At 34.6% G+C, this 27,332-nt stretch overlaps 1 protein-coding gene and 1 pseudogene across 2 annotated transcripts in view; one reads left to right on the forward strand and one right to left on the reverse strand.

Annotated features, from left to right (window-relative positions):
* Positions 1-27,332, reverse strand: part of TMCC1 (transmembrane and coiled-coil domain family 1) — a 175,121-nt gene that overhangs the window by 137,806 nt on the left and 9,983 nt on the right. For both annotated transcript variants that reach the window (XM_025050668.1, XM_015593760.2), the window contains exon 2: positions 400-455. The gene's annotated coding sequence lies outside the window, so the exon portion shown is untranslated. The remainder of the gene's footprint in view (positions 1-399; positions 456-27,332) is intronic.
* Positions 9,945-10,063, forward strand: LOC112484460 (annotated as a pseudogene).

Raw genomic sequence — 27,332 nt, forward strand, 5'->3', positions numbered from 1 at the left:
AGGAAAAGAAGTATGGCAGAAAGGGGCTAAGGGAAGGAGTGAAAAGCTGGAAAAGAAGAGGAAAAGGTAACCACCTACAGATCAGGCACTGCAGTTAACTTTGTCAAAGTCTCTGAATTTTTAACAATTTTTCTACAACAGTTTTGCCAAAGATATAATACACCATTAGTTCACATTCAAGAAACAAGTTGTTCTGAATTAATATCAGAAATAAGTTTAAAAATTATGTTTCTAAAATCTGTTAAATGTTTAGGAGGGTGCTCTAATTCCAAATTATATGTGAATTCTTTTTCTTTAAGTTTTTCTTTCCAATTTTTTTTTTTTGATATGGTGACCAAAGCTTTTTGGTTTGGCTATGAACTAAGTTATTTCACTCACTACAAAGAGCTGGATACTTGCCTTTATTACTCTTCCTCAAGCACTTTTAAGATATACAGGAATCCTTTTAGGAAAAGCTGAAAAGCAAACATTAAGAATTACAAAATGAGAAACTTATAAGGGAGAACTTATCTACTACACACACACACACACACACACACACACACACACACACACACACACACCTAAGTATGTACACAAAATGTTAATGTTTATCTCTCTGGTAGAAATAGGGTAATTTTTTCCAGTATTTTCTACAAATTCGAAAACGTAATTAAGAAAAACTAAGAAAGAAGATATTTTGGAAAAAATATTAACTTGTCAGTACTTACAAAAGAAAGTGGCACATATCATAAGTAGCAAAAAATATTTTTACACTATGATATGGAATTAGAAATGAATATTCCATTAATTCTAATCTTAAAGTAACAAAAAACATAAAACAAGTACATAAAAACACAATCTTATAAGCAATTTTTTTTTCAAGTACTAATTCTGTACCTAATTTTGCACTCAAAAGCAACTCTAAACACTACAGCTACCACTGTACAATTGAGAATCCACGTGCAAAATTGAAAATTTCCTGGAAAACTAGCTTCTGACAGCCATTACCAGAGAAACAATTTAACTAAATGAGTATTTTGTGAGCATCTGCTATGTGCTCAGCATTACATAGACCAAGTAAAGCATATTACCATGCCCTCAAGGAACTTACAATCTAGGGTAGAAAATAATATTTACACATTTGAAACTTAAAGAAAACAACACAAAATCACATAATTAAGTTCTAAAATGTGTGAAGAAAACTGCAATTTCCATTAGAAATCAGGAAGATCAGTTAGAATTAGGTTTGTCTGGGAAATTTTCATGAAGGAGGAAGAGGCTTTAACTGAGCTTTGAAAAGAATAGACAGATGAATAAGCAGGAAGATAGATATAAGCCAAGACTTCCAGCTTAGCTAGCAGTAAATACAGTATATCTGGGGCTAGTAAAGAGGCCAGATGACTGGCTGGCAGATGTGAGATAGAACTTTCTACCATATAACCTTTTGTATCTTTTGAATTTTGTACCTTCTGACTATATTATGTGTTGAAAAAATAAATTTGCATATTTTGAAAAAGAAAGAAAATCTTTTTTAATCTCTAGGGTGAACATTTAAAAAAATAGTACAAGAGTATATAACTACTATGCTAATAGAAAGAAAAAAAAAGAATTAAAATACTCTAATAAACGCAAAATAAGAGAAGATCACAAACAAGGAGAACATATAAAAAGCAAAATGTAAGATGTCAAATGTAAACTCAAATATTCCAGTAATGACATTACATGTAACTAGACCAAAAGACAAAAAACATTACACTAAATAAAAAACAAGATTCCACTATAATGGTGCTTACAAGAATCACACCTAAAATATGAAGACAGAGGACAGTTAACAATAGAAAGTATAGAAAAGGTCACATAAGCATAAACAGAAAATACAGTTGCAAGAGCACGGATGAACCCCGCTGCAGTTAGAAAGATTAAACCACAAATTTTGACAACTGCTGAAGTCTAAAAATGGGCTAATACAAGAGTGTAAAGACCTTGGGGGCTGCGATCATAAGAGAATTCCCACTCTATTGTAGGCTTTTCCTCCAGGAACCTCAACAGGGGGGATCTGAGAGAATACAAAGAAAGCTCCCCATCCTTACCCTCGCCCACCCCTGTAGAGTTTGGAGAGTGGAACAGCAGCCAATGCCAATCGGCCCAGACCTATTTCCCCTATCTCCCTATGGAACAAATCTGCAAGGCTTAATCTGCAAGGAAAAATTAATCAAGGCCTGTACCCCAAGAAGGCTGGTTGAATTCCACAATAGCTGAAGGAAAGGAAGATTGACATAATCTTCGCTATCTTTCTAAAGTAACACTAATCTTAATGCAGAGGGGGAAAGGCTTTAAAAACCTTAGCTAAAAGAAAAAAAGGGGGCTTAAAAAACCTATCCTAGACACTGCAATTGGGGAAAAAGAAGGGTTGATGCTCTACCCATGGAAATGGAGTGGAAAGTCTGGTGAAGGCTACACTTCCAAGACCCAGGTTCTAGTACCTGCCTAAATCTGAGGCTTAACAGATCATCAGAGAACTCCCCTCACTCTCCATTACCATGCTAACATGAGCAAAAATAATAGTGGAATACAGCTGCAAGAGGCAGATTCACTCTGAAAAACAGCACAAGAGAAAATCCAAAGGCCAAGCAGGGAGATATAAGACATCAGAGAAATTTGAAGTCTCTGGTTTCCATGGCAACTACAAATGTCAACTCTGATAACCATAGCAATAATAAACTTCAAACACTGCCCAATCCCTAACAGATTAACACAAATTCCACCCTAAAGAACGAGAAAAGGAAACCTGCAGTCTTCTCCAAGCATGTCAAATATCTACCTTAGTATTTCCTGTCCTATACAACATGGTCAGCTTTTTGACAAAAATTATGAAGAAAGCCAAAAGCAGTAATAAAAACACAGCTGAAGAAACAAAGCAATCATCAGAACTAGACTCGGATATGACAGATTTTGGAACTCTCAGACGAAATTAAAACACGATTAATATGGTAACGACTCTAAAGGAAAAGGTTGAATGACAACTTTAAAATGTTGAAAGAAAAACTGCCCAACAAATATTCTATACCCAGTGAAAATATCCTTCTTAAGTAAAAGATTTTCCCAATCAGAAACAGAGAATTCAGTGCTAGCAAACCCACCCTACAAAAAATATTAAAGCAAGTCCTTTAGACAGAAGGAATATGATAAAGGTGAGAAGCTTGGATCAACACAAAGAAATGAAGAATAAAAGTAAAACAGAACCTTTTTCATATTTTTAATTGCTCTGAAAGATGGCTTTAAATCAGTAACAATATATTGGGTATTTATAACATATGTAGTGAAATGTATAATGACATTGACAGTGAAAGGAAGAATTAGGAACATACTATAATAAGATACATACACTACATGTGAAGTGATATAGTATCATTTGATGGTAATCTCAGATTATTTAAAAATGAATACCCAAAGTCAACCACTAAAAAACATTTGAAAAAAGTATAACTAAGTCAATAGATTTAAAAAAAAAGGGGAAAAAAAAAAAAAAAAAAGCCCAATTCACACCAGAGGAGGCAGAAGGAAAAAAAGAAAAAAAATGCAATAAATAGAAAACAGGTAGCAAGATGCCAAGTTTAATCTAACTATGTTAATTATTGCTTTAAATGTGAATTGTCTAAAAACACCAGTTAAAAGACAAATTTAAATTTAGCTAAAAAAGTAAGATCAAACTCAATGCCATCTAAATGAAAGACCTAGATGGGAAAAGATAAAACAATGGAGAAAGATACCACACAAACACTGAAGTCTGAAAATCAAAAGAAAGCTAGTACAGACAGTCCTCAACTTAATGAAGGTTAGACTTATGATAGATACTCCAGTTTCCTCCCACATTCCCAAAACCGTGCACATAAGTTTCACTGGCATATCTAAGCTGTCCCAGTCTGAGTTGGGTGGGTGAGTATGTGAGTGCACCCTGCGATGGAAGGGTTTTTGTCCTGTCCAGTGTTGGGTCCCGCCTTGTGCCCTGAGTTGCCAGGATACTCTGGTCACCTGAGCCCCTGAACGGAAATGAATAGGTTAAAAATAATTATTTTACTTGTTTTTATTCAACTTTCTTAAATGTATATATATAGCTCACATTTATTTCAATGTTTAGTATTAGAAGTGTTTTAAGTCTTTATTTAAAAGTTTGGTGATATTTTTGTGACCAGAAATATGCCACAGGAATTTAACACTTATTTATATCGATTAGCCTAGGGTAAAATTGGTTTCCTTATACGTCAGTTTCCTTAAAGCTGCAGTTTAAGTGATGACTACTCCGTGTGTGTGTGTGTACACAAAACACATGCATATATGTGTATATATGCATATGTATGTGTATATAAATGGATGTCAAAGATGAATGAATAAATAAGCATGAAAAAGAGAGAAATCATGTTAATAGAAAAAAATAAAGGAGAGGAGGAATACCCTGAGGAGACAGTACAGATAATCTATAGTATCTCCCAGACATTCCCAACTCCCAAAATTACTCTTTACTCCCATGATCAATTATTATCTCAAGATGAAGGTGCATGAAGACAAAGAGCTTTCCTCAGAAGCCCATAATTCCCAAATACTTTTTGAAATAAAGATGCACAAATAAATACCATAAAGTACAACTCAGATATCTACTACCAAAAGCAAATTGTTAATGACCAACGAAGGGACAGAAGTAATCCCTCGCCATGAAAACTGAAAGAGGAAGTGTTTGATGAAGCCTCTGTGATATAGACTGAAGCACTTCTGACAAGGGTTCTTAACAACTTCAGAACAAGTCCCAAAAAATGTCCCCAAAAAGCCTCAGAGTGAGTACATGATGGCAAGACTCCTGAAATATCACATGAAATACCCTGAAAATCTGCCTAATTTCACCCTCAACAGAAAAACATCATGTGACACGTGAGCAGGGGGGAAAAAAAAAAAAGTCAATGTCTCTTGAATACTTTTGTGTAAGGGCAGTCAAAACAGGAAAAATAAGTTTCTCTTCTGTATATTCAGTTCAAACTAAGATAAAACTCTGTTAAGTTTTCTCTTGTGGCAATATTCTCCTCAAACATATGCACAAGAAAGTATACACTTTAAGCTGTTTTTCATCCTTTTTCATCACATACAGCAACTAATGCTTTGAACAATGTCAGCTATATCATAGTTTCACAAGAGACTCCCTTCTAAAAACCCAGTAAAGACTATCAAAATGAAATTCCTGATAACCTCGAATAGCAAAGAAATAAGGAGCAGAATAAATAAACCAACTGAAGACAAGTCCTATTAAAATCACTGAAAATCAAGAAAAAGCCAAACTAGATTCTACTAGATTCTAATACATTATCTTGAAGTTTATCTTTAGAAATCCTAATTTCAAATTTCTTATATCATCAATTTATCACTTAAAAAAAAAAAGGAAAAAAAAAAACACACTCATAATAAATATATAATGTGTTACATTTCAAAATGCCTTCAGTGTCTCAAATTTTATTCAACTGCCCCAGAGCCAACCTTAAATCTCTCTGGAGTAAATGGATGAACACAAAATTTAGAAATAAAACTTAGCCATGTTTTTCAGATTTTAAAAAAGAGTCCAATTTATGTTCTTTCTCCTTCACTGTAGGTCATTTCAGATGGTTTCAACGGTAACACATACTTTATGCTTTGCTACACTGAAAATTTATTCAATGGTTCTATTCTTAAAGTCATTATTTCTTCTCATGCTTCTATTTTATAAAGGGCAACATTTTCCCAGCCACCTCCTAAGGGAATTCGTGATTTAGCACATCTTTTCCTAACCCAGTCATTCACACTCAAAACAAATCTTTCTCTTGACCTCCTTGTTTTATACACTACTGACCAAATGCATAGATAAGAAACCTAAGAGTTGAGACGGAATTGGGAAAGATGTAATTAAGTTCAGTAGATATTTACTAGTTTGACGAATGTTCTCTCTCTCAGTCACAAATACAGTTTAATCAAACTTCCTTGTGTTTACTCATTAAATATAGCCAAAGAAAAACTTTACTAAAAGCACAGTGACTACAAAGAACAGGCAGTTAAGGTTCCTTGGCTTAAACCATTTTGTGAATGAATGAATGAATGTGCAAACATAAGAATGTAAAATGCTAAAATATAGTGTTGCATTAAGTGAGAAATGCTGTCAAAGTGACACTGTCTAGTGAGTAGCTGATAATAATTTCAGGATCCTTTCATAGGTTGCATTTTATTAAAGCCTTCTATTTACTGCCTGACTTTGAAAAATAGTTTATGTGCTCACAAAAATGCTTAGAAGTCTCGTGTTCTCTAATACTTCCAATTCTAAGAAAGTCTCTCCTATGCAAGAATACTTCACGAAGAATAAAATGTTATATAGTAATTCTTCAATAAGGGGTCAAATATGTGTTTATATGTCTATATGTTATAAAATCGATTCTCCAAAGGTAATTGGCATTCAAAGGGACATTTTTTAAAAAATCCTGGAAATGGCTGCCTGATCAACAAAGAAACAATTTAATTTAGCACAGTAATTAAGAGCCTGGGCTTTGCAGTGAGCCAGTTTTTTAAAGCCACATACTAGCTATATATTTTTGGGTAAAGTCTTATATGTCAAGTCTTAGTTTCTTTATTGATAAAATAGCAATGAGACCTACTTCCTAAAGTTGTGAGAAATATGATAATGCACAGACCATATTTTTTCAGTTTTAGAAAGCAATAATTGCTCCCTAAATGGTATGTAGGGATAGTAAAAGGAAAAATAAAAATAAAAATGAAAGCACGGAACTCCACAATATTGTGATTTATGAGTATATTTTGGTCACTCAGATGTCCAGTTCCTGGCTCACAGCTCCCAATATTCTTGGAATTTCCTAAGTTTTGAAAGTGATAAAGGTGTCTTTTGTTATGGTAATAGAGTGAGTTCTGAAAAGTACCCAAGGGGGAGACTGGTTGCCAATGGAGTCAACCACATGATTAGAGGGTTGGACCTTTTGGTCTTACCCCAGACCTCCAAGAAAGGGAAGGGAGCTAGAGGTTGAATCAAGTCGACAATTTAATCAATCATTCCTATGTAATAAAGCCTCTATGAAAACCCAAAAAGATGGGGTTCGGAGAGCTTCTGGGTTGGTGAACATATGGAAGTGCTGGGATTGTGGCACAACTGGAGAGGGCATGGAAGCTCCATGTCCTTTCTCCATACCTTGTCCTAAGCATCTCTTCCACCTAGTTGTTCCTGAATTACATCCTTTTAGGATAAACCAATGATCTAGTAAGTAAAATGTTTCCTGAGTTTTGTGAGCAGCTCTAGCAATTTTAAGGATCCCGAGTAAGGGGTCATGGGAACCTCCAATCTGTACCACGTCTGTCAGACACAAAGGTAACAGGTAACCTGGGCTTGCAACTAGCATCTGGGGGAGTAGGGGGGTCAGTCTTGTAGCACTGAACCTTTAAGCTGTGGAATCTGATGCTATCTCTGGGTAGAAAGCATCAGAATTGAGTTGAATTCTTGGACACCCAACTGGTGTTCAAGAATTGCTTGGTGTTGTGTGGGAACCCCTCCCACCACCACACACACTGAAACTGGGTCTCAGAATTTAAGTTCTCTCCTTTTGTATAATTAGATTACCCTCACCCTCTCCCCAGCATCTCTCTCTGCCCTCAACCCAACCACAGGAAACTATGGTTACAAGTGTATTAACAAGTGTATTAGAAATATCTAGATGTGACAACCAAGAAACTACAAGTAAATTAAGCCTTAAAAGTTTTTGACCCACCACACATTAATTATATTTTCATAATTTTTATTCCATTTTACTTCTCACTAAATCCTTAACCAAATAAAATTCAAGTGATTCAATTCTCTTTTTAACCTAAACCTAATATATATTCAGTGACTGTAAAACAAGTATCAAAGAATGTTCAGGCGAATAGGAACATTTTCAGTGGTGAGCGTAGTACATTCTAAATGTTCAAAACATTGCTTTAGATTAAATAAGTATATATAAAATGTCAAAATTCTAGCCCAAGAATATAGGTATCATTAAAGTATAACTTTTTTATTCTATTATAATAGGTTTTGCCAACATCACCAATAAGTACCAAGTTCTTACCAATTCTGCTAGGCCTCATAAAATCCAGTAAATATAGCATCTGCCTTTAAAGAAACTGAAAAATCTAATATGAAAAGAATGGTAATAAATATGTACAAAATAAATGACAGACCTTAAACAAATGATTTATGTGGTATTATATTTGAAAGCATAAAATATTACCATGCTCCACTAATTCCACCACTCTGTCAGTTCTATTACAGCTGAGGTATAATGAATATAATAAACTACACCTATTCAGCATGTACAATTTGATGAAATAACATATATTTTTATACTCATAAGACCATTACCATAATCAAGATAACAATTTTCCATTATCCTCCAAAGTTTCCTCACGCCCCTGTGCAACCCATTCCACTCCTATGCCTCATCCCTGTAACTACTAATCTATCTTCTGTCACTGTAGATTAGTTTGCATTTCCTAGAATTTAGATAAGTGGTATCATACAGTGTTTTCTTCTTTAGTCTGACTTCTTTCACTTAGCCTAATTATTCTGAGATCCATCCATGTTAAGTATCAACAATTCTTTCCTTTCAATAGCTGAGTAGTATTCCATTATATGAATATGCCAAATGCCAACACTGTTCATTTGTATACCTACTGATGGACATGTGAGCCATTTCCAGTATTTAATTATTACTAATAAAGCTACTATGAACATTTGTGTACAAGTCTTTATGTGGACATATTGCTTTCATTTCTTCTGGATAAATACTTAGAAGTGGAATGAATCATATCTGATAAGGGGTTACCATTCAGAATATATAAAGAACTAAAACGCAGAAAGAAAAAACCCCAAATAACCCTCAAATACCCCAATTAAAAAAATGGGCAAAAGACTTGAATGACATTTCTCTAACAAAGATTTAAAAATAGCCAATAAGCACATGAAAAGATGCTCAACATCACTAATCGTTAAAGAAATAAAAATCAAAATTATAATGAGATACCACCTCATACCCAATAGAACAGCTACTACCAAAAAAACCCAGAAAATAACAAATGCTGGTGAAAATGTGGAGAAACTGGAACCCTTGTACACTAATGGTGGGAATGTAAAACAGTATAGCCACTGTGGAAAATAGTATGGCAGCTCCTTAAAACATTAAAATTAGAATTACCATATGATCCAGCAATTCTACTTCTAGGTATACACCCAAAAGAACTGAAAGCAGAGTCTTGAAGAGATATCTGTACACCCGTATTGTTAACAGCGTTATTCACAATAGCTAAAGCATGGAAGCAACCGAAGTATCCACTGACCAATGAATGGATAAGCAAAATGCAATATATACATACATAATCATGGAATATTATTTGGCCTTAAAAAGGAAGAAAATTCTGACACATACTACAACATAGATGAATCTTGAGGACATCATGCTAAGTGAAATAAGCCAATCACAAACACAAACGCTGTATGATTCCATTTATACAAGGTACTTAAAGTAGTCAAAATCATAAACGGTAAGTAGAATGATTACCAGGGGAAATGGGGAGTGACTATTTAACGGATATAGTGTTTCAGTTTTGCAGATGCAGAGTTCTCAAGATGGATGGTGGTTAACAATTGTCATGATATGAATGTACTTAAAACCACTGAACTGTCCAATTAAAATGATTAACATAGTAAATTTTATGTCTATTTTACCACCATAAAAATCAATTTGTTTTTAAAAAAAAATTGAAAAACCCAAGTCTCCTGTCTCCCACAGTCCAGTGCACTTACCACTATACAACACTCACAGCCTGTGAGTCAAAAAAGCAAACATGAACAACAGCTTTAAGAAGCATTGTACTTTCTGCCTCACATTAAAAACACGCAATAAATTTGAGACCAGGTCTACGGCCATGCTACCCTGAACAAGCCCAATGCCATCTGATCTCAGAAGCTATGCAGGCTCGGGCCTAGTTAGTACTTGGATGGGAGACCACCTAGGAAGACCAGGTGCTGTAGGCGTAAAAATAAATAAATAAATAAGGGACTGTAAGCTGACATGGTCCTTGCAATCTGTGAGGTCAACCATGGGTTGTCTCACCTAAAAAATAATGAATGAACGAATTCATTCATTCATTCATTTGAGACCAGGCAGACGCATTTACAAATATAAATGCCCTGAAATAAGAAGATAGCTTATGTTTTCAAGGAACAACAAAAATACCAGGATAGTCTTTGATAATGTAGAGTATATAAGCAAAAGAAAAGAATAAAAGAGTTCAAGAAAACATTCGGTCTAAAATTCAGTATGTACACTTAGGTATTTTCAAATACACTATGTCAAATTATATACTTATGGCACTGGATACAAAGCTCACACTACCACATAGTGTGCAGTTAACAGTAATGGAGATTTACTCAAGTTAGGAACAGGTTCTTTCAAAAAGCCTAATATCTGAAAGCAGAAATAGACAGTCTTCCAAGACAAAGATAAAATGCATATTTGAAAAAAAGTTCTCACTAGACAGGCTGATTCTACAAACACACCCAAAGTGGGAATAACCAGAAAAAAGAATGAGGGAGAGCCTGGCTGTACCAGATATTGAAAGCTATTATAAAGTTTCAATAATTAAAATAATGTGGTACTAGTACATAACTAGAAAGAAAATAAAACAAAATTTTAAATTCAGAAATATACTCAATACATTGGGAATTTAATATATGATAAATGTGGCATCTCATAACACTGGGGAAAATAATTACTCAGTACAGTTGGGGACACCAAGAAACTATCGAGAAAAATAAAGGTGAATCCATATCTTATACCACACATAAGGATAAATTATAAATAGATCAAATATTTAAATGTGATGTGAAAATATCCTAAAAGTATTAGAAGAAATAGATTTTGTCATCACAAAGTGGGGAAAGACTTTTAAACTGTGATGTATATATTTAAATTATATATAAATATGTGCATATGTATTTAAGTTTATATATATACACACACACATATATGGTGTGTGTATGCATATATCACGGCAAACAAAACCACCATAAGCAAAGTCAAAAGACAAACTGGGAAGAAATATCGTTTTACAAAGAACTAATTTCCTTAATGGAGAAAAAAAGCACAAGAAAGTCATACTACCCAACAGAAATACACAAAGAAAATACAGTTTTATCAAAAATAAAACATAGCTATTAGTACATAAAAAGATGCTTAATTTCACTCATAAGAAAAATACTACTTAAAACTTCATTGAAATACCATTTTTCACCCAAATTGGAGGGGAAAAAAGTCTGGTAACACTGTTTTGGTGAGGATATGGGAAATAGCACTCTCATACACTACTGATAGGGGTATATAAGATAGTACACTCTATATATGGTAATCTGGCAGTACCTATTAAGATCAAAGTATCTTACTTTTTTTCCCAGAACAAGTCCAAGATTATTCATGGCAGCTATATTTGTTTAAAAAATGGAAACTATAAATGTCTAACAATGGGGATATGGTTGATATGTTTAAATAATATAGTCATTATAAGAACAAGTGATCTATTTAAAGACATATAGAATGATTTCCAAGATATAACACCAAGAGGCAAAATGTAGAATATTTTCTATAGTAGATAAAACATAGCTATTAGTACATAATAGCTATGTTTTCTGTGTAAAAGGTAAAACTGAGGTTGTATATGCATTAAGTATCTTTGAAAGGGTTTATAAAAACCTGGTAACGTTGGTTACTAGGGTGGAAAACTAGGATGAGAGGGAGGTATTTTACCACACAATCTTTAGCACTTTTAAAATATAATCTTTCATAATACTAAAACTTTTTCTTTTTTTTTTTTTGCCTTTTTCACTTTCACCTTATAAGGGTAACATAACATGATGTTGTCATTGCTCTTGGGGCTAATGAGATATAAGAATCTACTTGTTTTCTATAAAGAGATTAAAAAGATTGGCAAAAATGTAAAATACTCCCACTCTTCTTGTTAAATATTATTTTAGAAAATGTAGTCTTTATATTAACATGTATTGGCTTTATTATTTTTAAAAGAGGTTTTTAAAAAATCTGTTTTAATTGCTAATACAGTGAATATCAATAGATATAACCCAAATAAAAGCTTTGGGGTCCTCAATAATCTGAGTACAAAGGAAGCCTAACACTAGTTTAAGAACCACTGGCAGAAAGACTGAGGAACTGTCCCTGATTAAAGGAGACTTTAAGGAGACATGACGATTAAGTGCATGTGTGACTCTGCACTGAATCTTAGACTAGGAAAAAAAGTGAGATAATTATCAATATCTGAACAGGATCTACAGATTAGGTAACAGTATTGTACTGATGTTCATTTCGTGATTTTGAAAATTGTAATTAAATGTGAACTTTTGAAACTCTGGGTGAAGAATATGGGAAATTCTTTGTACTAGGTTTGCAACTTTTTTGTAAATCTGAAATTCTTTCAAAATAAAAGTTAAAATTCTTTCAATTAAAAAAATTAATTGATTTAAAAGACTGCTCAAACTAAGTAATGGAGAGGATGTGATGCAACTGGAGCTCCCAGACACTGCTAGTAAGACTGCAAAATGGTACAACCACTTTGGAAAAAGGTATGGCAGTGTAGGAGGCAAAATTATGCTCCCTTCCATGAATATGTTACCTTATATGACAAAAGGGACTTTGCAGATGTGATAGTCAATGATTTTGAGACTGGGAGATTATCCTGCATCGGGTAGGTCCAATGTAATCACAAGGGTCCTTATAAATGAAAGAAGGAGGCAAGAGAGTCAGAGGAAATGAGACAATATAAGCAGAAGTTGATGTGATGTGATCAGGGCTTTGAAGATGGAAAAGGATCAGGAACCAAGGAGTATGGGCAGACTCTAGAAGCTGGAACAGGCAAGGAAATGAGATTCTCCCCTAGAGTCTCCAAAAGAACAGACTTGCCAACATCTTGATTTTAGCTTAGCGAGACCCATTTAGATTCTGACCTGCAGAAATATAAGATAATAAACATGTCTTGTTTAAAACTACCAAGTTTGTAGTCATTTGTTACAGCAACAGAAACCTAATATAGCAGTTTCTTTAAAGTTTTAACAAAGACCTATCGCATGTCCTATCTACTCCATTCCGAGGTTTTCACCCAAAAGAAATGAAAACATACACCCGAAGACTTGTACACCCATGTTTATGGCAGCTTTATTTGTAATAGCCCCCAAACTAGAAATACTGAAAACATCCATTAACAGGTAAATGAATAAATAAACCCATACAACAGAATACTGCTCAACAATTAAAAAAAAAAAAAAATACATGCAATAACATGGATGAACTTCAAAAGCATTATTCTGAGTGAAAGAGCCAAGCAAAAAGGGTACAGTTGTTATGATTCCATTTATTATATAAAATTATTAATATAGATATATATGTATATATGCATATAAAACTAACCTGTCAAATGTTTGCCTGTGGATGAAACTAGAGGGAAGACTGGATTACAAGAGTTACAAGGGACAGGGCAAAATTTTCCAGGGTGATAATTTCAAAAGTGTACCTACCTGGCCCTCCATACCCACGGGTTGTACATCCTTGAATTCAAACACCAGATCAAAAAGATTGAGGCTAGAAAAATGTTACATTGTTGCTGATGTGTATGTAAAATGTAGTTAGGCCTACTATAGTTGCCTCTGTACTGAACATGTAGACTTTTTTTCTTATTCTTCCCTAAACAATACAGTATAACTACTTAAACAGTATTTACATTATGTTAGGTATTATAAGTAATCTAGAAATGATTTAAAGTATATGGAAGGATGTGTTTATGTTATATGCAAATATTACACCTTTTATATAACCAACTTGAACATCCTTAGATTTGGGGGGTGAGGTGACCTGAAACCAATCTCCCTTGGATACCAAGAAATGACTATATTTATGTCAAAAGTCATTAAATTAAGACTTCAAATATGTGTAATTTATTACATGTTAATTATGCTTCACTAAAATTGTTTTAAAATTTTTTAATAAAGTGATAAAGAAATAAACATTAGTTTTAAACACCTACATACTCAACACTGAGCCAGGATCTGTGAGACAAACAGGAAAAAAATGCAAGCAGTACAGAATTATAAGAATCAAACAGTCCTGAATTTGAATATCGGTTTCAAAAATTATTAGCAAAGGCAGTCTTGTCTCTGTAACCTTGTCTCATTTTCTATAACAATGGGATAACAATACCTATCTCATATGGTTATTGTAAGGATTAAAATAAATAATATATAACTATTACATCTGCCATTTAGGAAGTACGCAGTTAACGGTAATTATAATACCTTTCTTTTTCTAAATCTGGTGGACTGTATGCTTCTTTATAGGTGAGGCCTATTTAACTATTGATTTACATATATTTCTGACAAGTTTATTTAAATAAAGGGAGGACTATAAGAAGCAGTATACACAAATAAAAGAACTTAGAGCAAAGAAGAAGGAAAAGGTATTATGCCACAGTAAATTGACTGTCCTATTAATTCCCTGCATTATCAAGAACAAATTTTATTATACATAGAATACTATCTTTAAGAGAGTGAAAATTTGTTTCCTACAAGGGTGAAGATGAACAAACATTTCAGAAAAATTACTATTCTAAAATAGTTACTTTCTTTGAAAGTTATTTCCTCGAGTGATAAACTTTACTCATCTGGAAACATCTGTAACTTTAAGCCCCTTCAATAATGAACAAATGAAATATTACTATATAAGACGAAATCGATTTTCTGTAACTCTAAATAATTTACTGTTTGATTCTCAATAATTCTAAAGATATAAATTCCTTCTAAGCTGAAACAAAATGGTGTACTGAAATAGTACATTCTGCTATCATGGCTCACTTGCCTACTAATTGTGGGTCTCTGAGCAAATTATAGTAGGTCCTCGACATTTTATCCAACACTATTTCATTATACCACTGATGAGAAAAAAAAAACAATCAATTCCCAGCCAGGACCATTGCGTGTGGAATTTGCACGTTCGCCCCATGTACTCCAGTTTCTTCCCACATCTCAAAGATGTGCATGTGAGGTTCCTCAGAGTATCTAAATTGTTCCAGTCTGAGTGTGGGTGGGTGTGTGAGTGTGTCCTGCAGTAGAAGGGAATCCTGTCCAGCGTGGGTTCCAGCCTTGCGCCCAGAGCTGACAGGATAGGGTAATCAAGACTCTGAACTGTAATGAATGGGTTGGAAAGTAATCACCTTACTTGTTTTTATTTATCTTTCTTAAATGTATGTATAGCTCACATTTATTTCAATGTTTAATATTAGTAGTATTTGAGGTCTTTATTTAGAAGTTTGGTGATGTTTTTGTGACCAGAAATATGCCATAAGAACTTAACTCTTGTTTATATCAAATTAGCTTATGATAAAACTGGCTTCATTATCCATCACTTCACTTAAAGTCAAAGTCGCAGTTTCCAAGAACCTACCCACGACATTAAGTGAGGACTTACTGTGCTTATCTTGATCTCTGAAGTGTGGATAAAAAATATTTCCCATCCCATAGGGTTATCGTAAAGAATGAGACAATATGCATAAAAAGCAGTTTATACAGTGCCTGGCACAAAGGAAACAGTGTTAGTTGTTATGTTTTTACTATTCTTAAATATTCACCACAAATAGATCATAAAGTAAATTCAATAGAGTAAGATTTAGGAAGGATTATATTTAATACATATACACACACATATATATACACACCCACATACAGGTATGTGTCCACATTAGAAAGGATTATATTTAATGCAAAAGTGTAGATACTATTCTAATTAACACTTAGACATTATTTGAAAACTGTTAGTACTTTACTGAAATGTCAGCACATCTTTCCTAAAGACAGATGCAAAATCAGTAAGAAGTCTAAATCTTATAGAAAAAAATATGGAAGGATACTACTACTACTACTACTACTACTACCACCACCACCACCACCACTACCACCACCACCACCACAACCTCAACTCATGTTCCTCTACTTACACTGTTCAAATACAGACTGTCCTATTCCTCTGTCTATCCTTTCACACAATTCAACTAAACAAATGTTTGGGTGCCTTAGAAATATAAGATATTGTAATATCCCAGGGGATCAACAGAAATTAGAAAAGAATCCTACTCCCCCAACCCCATGCTTTCCTAAAACCAGGAGAGCTTATTTTATACCTAACACAGATGTTAACAATATCTACTTAGAAAAATCAAAACAGTATCTACTTAGGCCAGAGTTAAGATATAAATATTTAATTTCATATTCTGTCTTCTTATCAAGCCAAATACCTTTAGTGAAAATAATTTGCATCCAAAATACTGGCATTTGTTGCTGAGATGAAGCAAAGGTTTAATCACTAGACAGCATTCACAAAAAATTAAACTAGTAAACCTAAGACGTGTTCAACAGTGGGGTTTCTTGGCATGTATTTTTTTCCTCCCCAGGCAATCTATATAATAATTTTCCAAACTATATACATAACACATTCATTCCCAGGATCACTACTCAGAAGCACATAAATAAACTATTGCACAACCAGAGTTGACCAAACATGTTTTGACAGATCCAGGCCAACCAATTGCAAAGCTTCTGAATATGCACCCCACAGGCCTATACAGCACCAGCCTTTGGCTCTAGCATATGTTCCTTTCCTTCCTGCAGACCTAGTTCTGGCTTTTGAGGAAAGAAAAATAAAGCTGTCGGTTGGATGGATCAAACTTCCAGCAGGATAAATTTCAAAAGGTTGTCACATAAATCAAACAAACATCTGCTCTATAGAAGTGAAGGAAACTTAGTTATAAAAGACAATACAACAAAAATGCAATATATTTTAATATATTTAAAGATCAAAAGAATAAGAAAATATTTAGATATACTACTTTCATCAAATTATAAATCAGCTAGCATAAACAGAGAACAATACAGCTCAAAGCCAAACAATACCATGCAGAAGGATATTTTTAATTTTCTGTCTATGCTGATTCTATTAGATAACATGCTTCTGAGCAATGAAGTCATTTTCATGTTAACATTGTATAAAATTCTAGAATAAGATTAGAAAGTTTATGGAACAGAAAGAGATTATTAGGTAGGGGAGTAAACTATTAACTGCAAATATTAATAACGCAGCCTCAATTATCTGCCAACACATAGGAGAACAGCACTTCTGGAAAGCATTAAAATTATTGATACAATCAATCATTCATTCAGCAAGTATTACCCAATAACTATACTTCAGTTAAAACTGCAGTATTATACCAACACATATAAACGTTAAAGACAGGAAAAGTACCTATAAGCACACCACTACGGAAAAGCAATCCCCACATGTACATTTACTTATATCTTAAGTACAAAATAATATTAAACTAAACACAATTAGAGGATGTACCTAAATCTAAGCAATAAATTCTCTCCTTTAGTGACATCTCCTTTTGGCTACCACCAGAAGATACTTCAAGTTCTATATATCTAACACCTAATTCATGATCTTCCCCTGCAAAAAAAAACAAACAAACAAAAAAAAACCTTGTCTTCTTTCTGTATTCCTTTTCTCAGTGAGGGGCACTAAGTTGCTTAAGCCAGAAACTCTCCCCCACTACATATTCTACCCTTCACCAAATTCTGCTGACTATACCTCCTAAATATTCTTGAATTTACTCCTTTCTATCCTTTCCACCAACACCACTCTAAGTAAGCCACCAGCATCTGTCACCTGAACTAGAAGCTATTCCTAACCAGTACCCCTGCATTCACTCTGGTACCCTTTCAATCCATTCTCTATCTTACAGTAAGAAGTGTTTTCCTCAAAAAGCAAATATGACCCTCTCCTTTCTTACTTAAAATCCTTTGATGGTTCCTCATTCCTTTCAGAATAAAAGCAAAAACTTCTTAATATGACCTACAAAAACCTGCAAGGGCACCTCCCTCTCAGCCTCAAACCATGTTCCTTCTCTCTCTAGATCTCACTTCCCAGGCCATATTAGCCTTAATTAGGGCTCTCATTTCACCATTTCCCTTCTACCACAGGGCCTTTGCACCTGCTGTTCTTGCTGCCTGGACAACCATCCCTACTCTCTTTGCCAAGTTAACACCTACTCTTCCTTCAAATCATAAATATCATTTCTTTAGAGTGCATTTTCTAACCTGCTCAAATTTCACTAATTTTAGCATCTACCACCACTTATATCATTATACCACCACTGCAGTTGTAATTTAACTTTTAATTTAATATTAATATCTATCTCCTCCACCAGACCACAGGTTCCATGGGGAATGGTATCACATCAGTTTTGCTCCACATTACATCTCCAAGTTTGATAAAAACTTGCTGCATGAACAAATACAAAAACAACACTCAAGAAGCATGGAACATGGTCCAGACTGCCTAAAAGTCCATATACCGGCAATCACAAAATGTTAAATACTGAGTCAAGTTCCCATCATTGTGATCTTCACTATATTTAATTTCCTTTAACAAGATCACTTTAACAGGGATAATAAAGTTTATTCATCATAGGCCTTCTGATGGCTTCCTATTTACATAAGGAAGCCATCAAAAAGTCAAATTCCAATGAATAATAAAAAATAAAGCAATCTAAATCTGTTTCATTATAGTTTTCATAACAAAATTACTAATTTGTTTTTTACATCTCATTGTAAAGTCCCAAAGTTAAGACAAAGGCAAATCCATGGTTGAAATCTGAATCTCTTACTCAACTTATCTCTAGATGAATTACTGAAAAAAGTCTACCAAAAAATAACATTGAAAGAAGTTAAAATCTCTAGACATTTTTAAAAAAAAAAAAAAAAAAAAAAAGCTCAGTGGGAAAATAAGAAATCAGGGCAATGTTTGGATGAAAAACCTTCTTCTACCATACAAAACAAGAAGAAAGACATCTTCCCCATGAATTCTGGCAAGGACAATTCTCAACCTTATTCACAAAATTCTTGGATAGCTTCCTTGGCCTTAAAAAAACCCACACTATTTCACAGTGACTGAGTAAAGCCTGGGTATGGATATGGTTGCTTAAGGGAATTGCCTATTTTGATGGTAAGCAAACAACTCTCATTGGTGTTTCAACAATTCCAAGTCATAAAAAAAGTGAGTATTTTAATTCATGACAAAATAAAAAGGCAAATGACTGAAAAAATGTAAGACATCAAGTTATAAACAAACAGAGGTTGTACTGTCAGAAATTATTAACAATTTAGGAAAAATAAACATTCCTAGAAAAATTATAAGAATTAAAGAGTAAGAAACATTGTTTCTTCGGATTCCAAAATGGCCAAATGACTTAGTATGAAAATTCGGTAACAAATCTACCTCATTCTTCATTATTAATCTCTTCAAAGTCAACAAGAGCCTGCCAAAGCAAACGATCTATAACAATTATAATTTTATTCTCCTGAAATTGTATTCTCTGCTAAAACAACTGCATCAATACAAAGACCTCTCATTTTACAGTTTTTCTCACCTATATTTTTAAAATTTTGGCATCTACCACCACTTATATGACAGAAAATGAATGAACGAGCAATAAAAAAGTATTAGTGGTCTCATTACATTGCTGGTAGGAATGTAAAATGGTACAGCCATTATGGAAAAGTTTGGCAGTTTCTTACAAAATAAAACATACAGTTATTATACATCTCAGCAATCATACTCCTTGGCATTCATCCCAGAGAAATGAAAACATATGTTCACATAAAAACTTGTACATGGATGTCCACAGTAGCATTACTGATAATACCCCAAACTGAAACATATACGTCCCCCAACAGGTGAATGTTTAAACAAACTCATACATCCATAGCACGGAATACTACTCAGCCATAAAATGGAAAGAACTATTGATATATTAACAAAATGGATAGATCTCAAAGGCATTATGCTTAGTGAATGAAAAAAAAAGCAATCTCAAAAAGTTATATATGATTCTATTTATATAGCATCCTCAAAAATAACAAAACTATAGGGGGAGAACTGATTATTGGTTGCCAGGGGACAGGGACAAGGGAAGGTAGAGATGGGTTCCCCAAGTAAAACAATGTTTTTAATTTGAGTTTTAATTCTGGCTCTGTCTCCAGTGAAATTATCTAATTTTCCCCGTCAACTAGCTGATTTTGCTAAATTAGTAGCAGCTAGTAAGGTAAAACATGTAGATCAGATACTTCCGTCTGAGTCATCAAGATAGTCATACAGAAACTCTAAAAAGAGGAGTAAGCGTACAAAGTCTCAGAACTCATAGCAACTCCAATCTTAGCTGACTAAAAGAAAATCTAGCTATCAGTACTAAACATGCGGACTATAGGGGCCAAGAATGGCACACTCATAGTGGGTGTTAGCTAAAAAATAAAATGGACTAAACATTACTGTATTTTCTTGATTCTAGAGCTATCCATGGATTAAAAGACACACCTTTACTTGCATAATAGCTTTTGGAGGGGGAAATACTACCATATTAAATGAACATAATTGCAAAACATTAAAATGCAAATAACATTCCTCTTAGAATTGACAAAACTGGGGATTTATGAAATACCACCAATGTGCCTAACCGACACCTATCATTTGTTCCAGATTTTTCTAACTCAGAATTGGACCAAAACACTACTCCTGGACCTCTACTTATCCCAAAATCTATTGTGCCTTCTAGAGGTAATCAAAGATAAAATTTACAATAACCTATTCTGAAAGTTAACAGAAATAATCTTTTGCAAAAGTGTGGTTAGAAAGGAAATATGTGAAGTGCAACCATAATAACCCTGAGCTCTACCCAAAAGGCTTCAAAGTATTGCTGTACCAACCACCATAGAATCTGCTAACCTTCTATTTCCTTGTAAGTTACAACAGTACATACACTTATAGTCATTGTGAAGATTAAATATAAAATATTTATAACCTAGTATGCAATAAGTACAACATAAGTATTAGCTTTAAAAAGAAAAACGCTTTTGGGAACTGACAAACACCTATATAGGCAGTGGAGGCAACATATTGGTTCCCACATACAGCAGGTGTTTCTCATTACCCTGGTACAAAAACCTTAACTTGTATGTGGGAGGTTCTTGCTACTCACAATTTTTTGCTCAATCTGGTAAGAAAAGGAATTACCAATTGAGCCTAACTATAAACAAATTTATAAGAAGCAGGAAGAGTCAGTAAATTCAAGACAAAAGCTAATGCTAATATGTTCTTTATAGATTTGGAGACCTCTTAAAGCACCACCTCACACTTATAGAGCATTTTGTAGTTTCAACGTACTTCTTAATACATCTCATTTGATCCTCATAACAATCTTGAGTTCCTTGTTTTTATTTCACATTTTATAGATGAGGAAAGTGAGGCTTAATTGACATTCTGAAGGTCACACACCCAGCAAGTGCAAGAGCTGGAACTTATATCTCCCTACCACTCCACCACAGCTGCCTCTCTAAATGGGGACAAGTTTTACAATACTAATACTACAATTTATTGAACACCATACTCCATGATATCTCAGCAAACTATTAACCGCTTCAAGACACATTGAAAAATTAGAATAAATCAAGGAATTACAGGACCTTAAGGATTATCTGTAGTTATTATCTCTCATTTTACATACGCTCTTATAAAAGAAAACATTTTCAGCCCTCAGGATATGTCTGGTAGTATTTGTAATAGGAAAGGGAGTAAAGGCAAAGTGATGTCTAAGAAAGTTCTGGCTATTTTTTTTTTTAAATCTAGAGAAATGATATCAAATTTTTATCAGTGGTATCTCTAGTGGATGAGAATATAGGGAGTCTCCCACTTACAGTGTTATCCATTTCAATAATCTTTACATTTTAAAAAATATGTATAATTACAACCAGGAAATATAAGAAAGGCTATCACAATAACTCAAAGTGGATGCAGAGGAAATGAAAGCTTGGGTTATGAACTCTATAAGGACAGGAAACTGATCTGCCTTATTTACTACTATATCCCTAGTACCTTCTACAGTGCCTCGCACATATTAAGTGCTCAATAAATGTGTCAGAATAAATGAGTGAACGAATGAACATCCTGAAGGTTCAATGAACAAGAAACATTCCAAAAGTAAAATACACTTGTTGATCAACGTAAAGGCCCAGAACATGAAGAAATCAAAGATAACTCCAAGTTTCATGCACTAGTTGGCTAAGTGAATGATAAGCCATTAATCAAGATAAGTAAAACTAGAGAAAGTATAGGTATATGGGAATGCAGAGAGATCATGGCGAAATGCAATGAATTTGGTGGAAGACATTTAGTTTCAGTTACCAGTAGGGAGCCTAGGCTGAAGATACAGATTTAGGAGTCACCCACCCATATGAAGCTTCTACCAGAGATCAGAGCTACCGGACACCAGTTTTTGAACTCTCATGCTCTTTATCAATAGAATAGGATATGCAGATTGAAAGAGAATATATCCAGGAGAGGGGGGGGAAATGGCATAGATGATGAGGCTCTGTTCATCCCTCTGAGGACTAAATCAAAGTTGTGACAGTAACAAAAAGTAAACAGCAAGGAAAAATCACCTGAGATCTAGATGAACAAGCCATACAACTAGGGAGAAATCTAAGAAATTACCCTGCAATGGGAGAAGGTAGGACGGGGCGAGGACATCAGATTGCCCAGTCTCGAGCAGCTGAGTAGTGCAGAGGCTGCTGCAGCGGCAGCCGGCAGCTGCAGATGCCTCTTAAAGGGCCCGGGTCCACCGAGCGTACTTTTGGGTGACGGCCCTGCTCACTCTGAGCACCAGTGCCTGTTCAACTGCACAGGGGGCACCAAGGACTTACAGGGGGACAGTGAGTTGTCGCAGTAAAGGTGGAGGTGAGACTTGCTCTTTACAGAAGTGCAAGCGGTATCTACTGTTCCTCTGTTGAACCCTCCCCACTCCCAGTGCATGGACTCAGCGCAATCACTTGCAGAGACGCCATCAAACTGGATAACAGAGATCGCTTGCCCAGAGGATTCCCTGAAACTTCGCCTCTCCCAACTCGCGGCCCCACCCAAGCCACATCTAGGTGAATCCTCAGCGAGTCAGGTGCTCCTTGCTGAGCAGCGCCTAGACTCACACTGGTGGCAGCTGGCCTCGGTTTCTGGTGTGGCCTTTTGAGGCAACTAATAGCACAGCATCTGTGGATTGCTTGCTGAATCTTAACAGGTGGCTCTGGAGGTGCAGAGGCTTGGGCTAAATTTGGCCTGTAGCTGAATCCCTCTCAGGACTGTGCCTCTGGATACCTACTACACAAATCCACACTAATACCCCAGAGACTTAAGAGCTTTGCTTAGTACATAGAAACAGACACAGAAAAGAAGCCAAAATGGGAAGACAAAGAAGCAGAAACTGTATGAGAACAGAATGGAGATGCAGAAATAATGGAATCAAGCAATCTAACAGGTGGAGAGTTCAAAACACTGGTTATAAAGATGCTCAGTGAACTTATAGGAAGTGTAGATGAATTCAATGAGAACTTCAACGAGGAGATAAAAAACATAAAAATGGAAATGGCAATTACAAAAGGGAATCAGTCAGAAATGAATAACACACTATCTGAGATGAGAAGTATATTAAATGGAATAAACAAAGTGAATAAAGAAGAGGATCAAATGACCTATACAGAGGATAGGAAAGCCAAGAACACTCAATCGGAATGGCAAGAAAAAAGAAGCCAAGACTATAATAATAATTTAAAGGGCCTATAGTATAGGACACCATTAAAGGTAAAAATATCCTGTCATAAGGGTACCTGAAGGAAAACAAGATGTTGAACAGCTATTTGAAGAAATAATGATGGAAACCTTCCCTAACCTGGTGAAGGAAATAGATACACCACCCCAGGAAGCTCAGAGAATCCCCAAAACCAGGAACCCAAAGAGGCCCACAGCAAAACACATCATAATTAAAATGTCAAAGATTAAACACAAAGAGAGAATCTTAAAAGCGGCAAGAGAAAAAGCAGTTAGTTACCTACAAAGGAGCACCCATAAGACTGGCAGATGATTTCTTAAAAAAAACTGTGCAGGACAGAAGGGCTTGGGGCTTGGCACAAAATATTCGACGTGATGAAAACCCAGGATCTACAACCAAGAATACTTTACCCAGAAAAGCTATCATTTAGAGTGAAAGACAGATAAAGAGCTTCCCAGACAAAATTAAGCTAAAAGAATTTATCAATGCCAAGCCAGTATTACAGGAAATATTGGAGGGACTTCTTTTAAAAGAAAAAAAACTTGTATCAAAATCATGAAGAATGTTAATAACTACATTCCTATCAACGAGTACCTTACATGGAAAAGAATTAAATGCTCCAACCAAAAGAGAGAGTAACTGAATGAATAAGAAAACAAAACCCTTACATATGCTGCCTTCACGAGACTCACTTCAAATTAAAAGATACACACAAAGGAAGGGGATGGAAAAAGGTATTGCCTTGATGGACCTAGAGGGTATTGTACTGAATGAAATGGGTCGGATAAAGACAAATATCACACGATTTCACGTACATGTGGAATCTAAAGAACAAAGTCAACAACAATAACAAAAACGGAAATAAACTATAGATAGAGAATATCTGGAGGAATACTAGATGGGAGGGAGGTTGGAAGAGATTAAGAGGTACAAATGGATAGTTGCAGAATAGACATGGAGATGTAGAATGTAGCTTGGGGAAGATGGTTAATAATGTTATAGTAAATATATAAGGGAGAAGAGGGATACTAGATTTAGTGGGGTGATCGCTTTGCGAGTTATGTGGATCTCTGATCACTATGCTATACGACTGAAACCGGTACATTACTGTATGCCAACTATAATTGAAAAAAAAAACTCATTGAATTGTATAATGTAAACAAAAACAACTAATTGTCTATTATATTTCAATAAAGACAAAAAAGAAAAAGAATATATCCACCATTCGGGTACCCTGATGCCCTTATCTGACCTTTGCCTCACTGATTTTTAAGCTTAGATTATAAAATAAATACACTTTACGATTTAGAGTCATCTCTATTTGCTTTCTAATAGGATACAAAGCCCCATAGCTACACTTTACATTTTCACAATTTGCTACAGACAGAATTCTGGGCTCACAGATCCAGGGAAGATCAGAAATTCAATACACTTGCAAAGCTCTTCTGCAGAGCATTTGAGATCTTGCTCCCTGGCATATGTCCCCAGTTTGGCTCAAGTAAACTCTTACAAAAATTCAAAGTAAACTTCAATACACTGTCAATTAATTATCGTAAACATACAAAATTTATACAGTTTGCATTTAATACTATTCACTGGCAAACATAATGGATGGTTGCATTCTGACTTTTTAAAGTTTCACTTTGAAACTTGAAATACTTTTGATAAAACAAATGTTTTGAGAGAGCACTCTACCAGTAGACAATGTTTTTACAAATGTTTGTTCTCATAATAGGACAGGGAAAGTTATCTTTGGTTATCTTTTTCATCTTATTCCAGGATTACAACATGATACTTCCAACTGTCCTCACCTATGCAAGTAATTTCCCCCTCTTATTCCTTCTACTTATGAATTGGGGAAGGGAAACACCTCCTCATTTCCTTTGTTTCCACTCTCTCTCATTACCCATCCTTCCTATCTTAAACTGACCTTACTCAAAACTAATCTCAAACCATCAACAAATGGGTTAGGCTAATCTTATAAATGCAGAAACACACAATATAAGACTAATTTGTCTTCATGCTTTCATTCATGTTATTTTTTATACCTATAATGTTATCCCTTTTTTCCAACATTTATCCAAATGAAGGCCACAGATCAAATCCTCCTCTAACCACTTCAACACTTACCTAGTCTCTCCCTGTGAATACCCATAAAACAAATTGAGTGGCTTTCAAAAGTTAACTATGTTTTCCTCTATGTTAGAAAGTAGGCTTCTTGAAGAGAGGTGTCATATCAAATTCAAAGTCCATAACAATGAGCACACAGTTGGCATTCAATGAATAACTTACTAATTCAATTGTAGATCTGAATCTATATCTTAGATTTTTGGCTTCCTAATCTTCCTTTGCCTCCATACTGTCACATACCAGGGGAAAAATACTATTTTGTTTTCAATTTTATTAGCAAATATTTGACCATCCAGAAGAATGCTACTGGGGGCCAGTAAACACTGACATCAATCTTAAACTTATTTTACTTTTTAAATGGCCAAGTCTATCATCTCATTTCAAGACCACGAGAAAAGCCTAATATTAAAAGAAAAAGTTATTTTTGCAAAGTAAAAGAGGAAAAAGGCAATGAAAGAGCAATGCAAACTCTCTAGGAACAGAAAGAAACTAAGCAAACTCTAAATTAGATTCGAAATTTGACAATCATATTATTACACTTCTTCAGTATACTCATATTCATTGTTGAAACATGACATATTTAAAACTAAGGAAAAGTACAAAAATTCTGAAAAAGTTCCGTCAACCAGCCAAATTTTTCTAAACCTAACTCAAGAAAACAATTTTTAAAAACAGCTTAAATAGTATTTTTCTGAACCTGAACTATACTGCACATGGTACCATTTAGGGATATATGTGACTGGAAAAATAATCAGTCATTCCATGAAGCTCCCATTCCACTCTCTTTGGGTAGGTGCTAAGAAATGTACTTGTTGATAAGTATCTAGTCCCAACCACGTGTGAATAGAAAATCTAAGGTAACTCTACCAAAGGAAAACATATGGCCAAGCAAATAACTGAAGCTACAGAGACTGGGTTATTTCGCAATACCTGCAAATTCAGCCTATCTGGTGACTCTGTGTTTGTTTTCAAGAAGCTGACTTCGAGGCCATGCTGAAACTAAATTTTAAGAAATAAGGCTAAGAATGGACTGAATCACTGAATCGGATGTAGAGGGGTTTTAATTTGGGGGGAGAGGGTGGGGGGTTCTAATGTTTTTAAAGATGAGAAATGAAGATTCTAATTAGGTCATACAGGTAGGCTTCTTGAAGAGAGGTAGCAAAGGCTAGAACTGAGGCTTCCTAATTCCTAGAAGAACAACAGATATTTACTGAGTGCCTAATATGTACAGAGAACTCTGCTAGGCCAGTTCCCTCTCTTGCATACCAAGAGACTTACCACAGATGTTCAAGAAATTTTTTAATATTAATTTAAAACTTATATTCTCTCTAAAGAAATTTCTGTATTAGGGCAAGACATTATCCACATCTTTAACAAGCATGTTAATTAAAATAAGCAGGCAGAGAAAAAAACTTTAA

Source organism: Pteropus alecto, unplaced genomic scaffold, assembly GCF_000325575.1.
Source record: "Pteropus alecto unplaced genomic scaffold, ASM32557v1 scaffold75, whole genome shotgun sequence".
Taxonomy (NCBI): domain Eukaryota; kingdom Metazoa; phylum Chordata; class Mammalia; order Chiroptera; family Pteropodidae; genus Pteropus; species Pteropus alecto.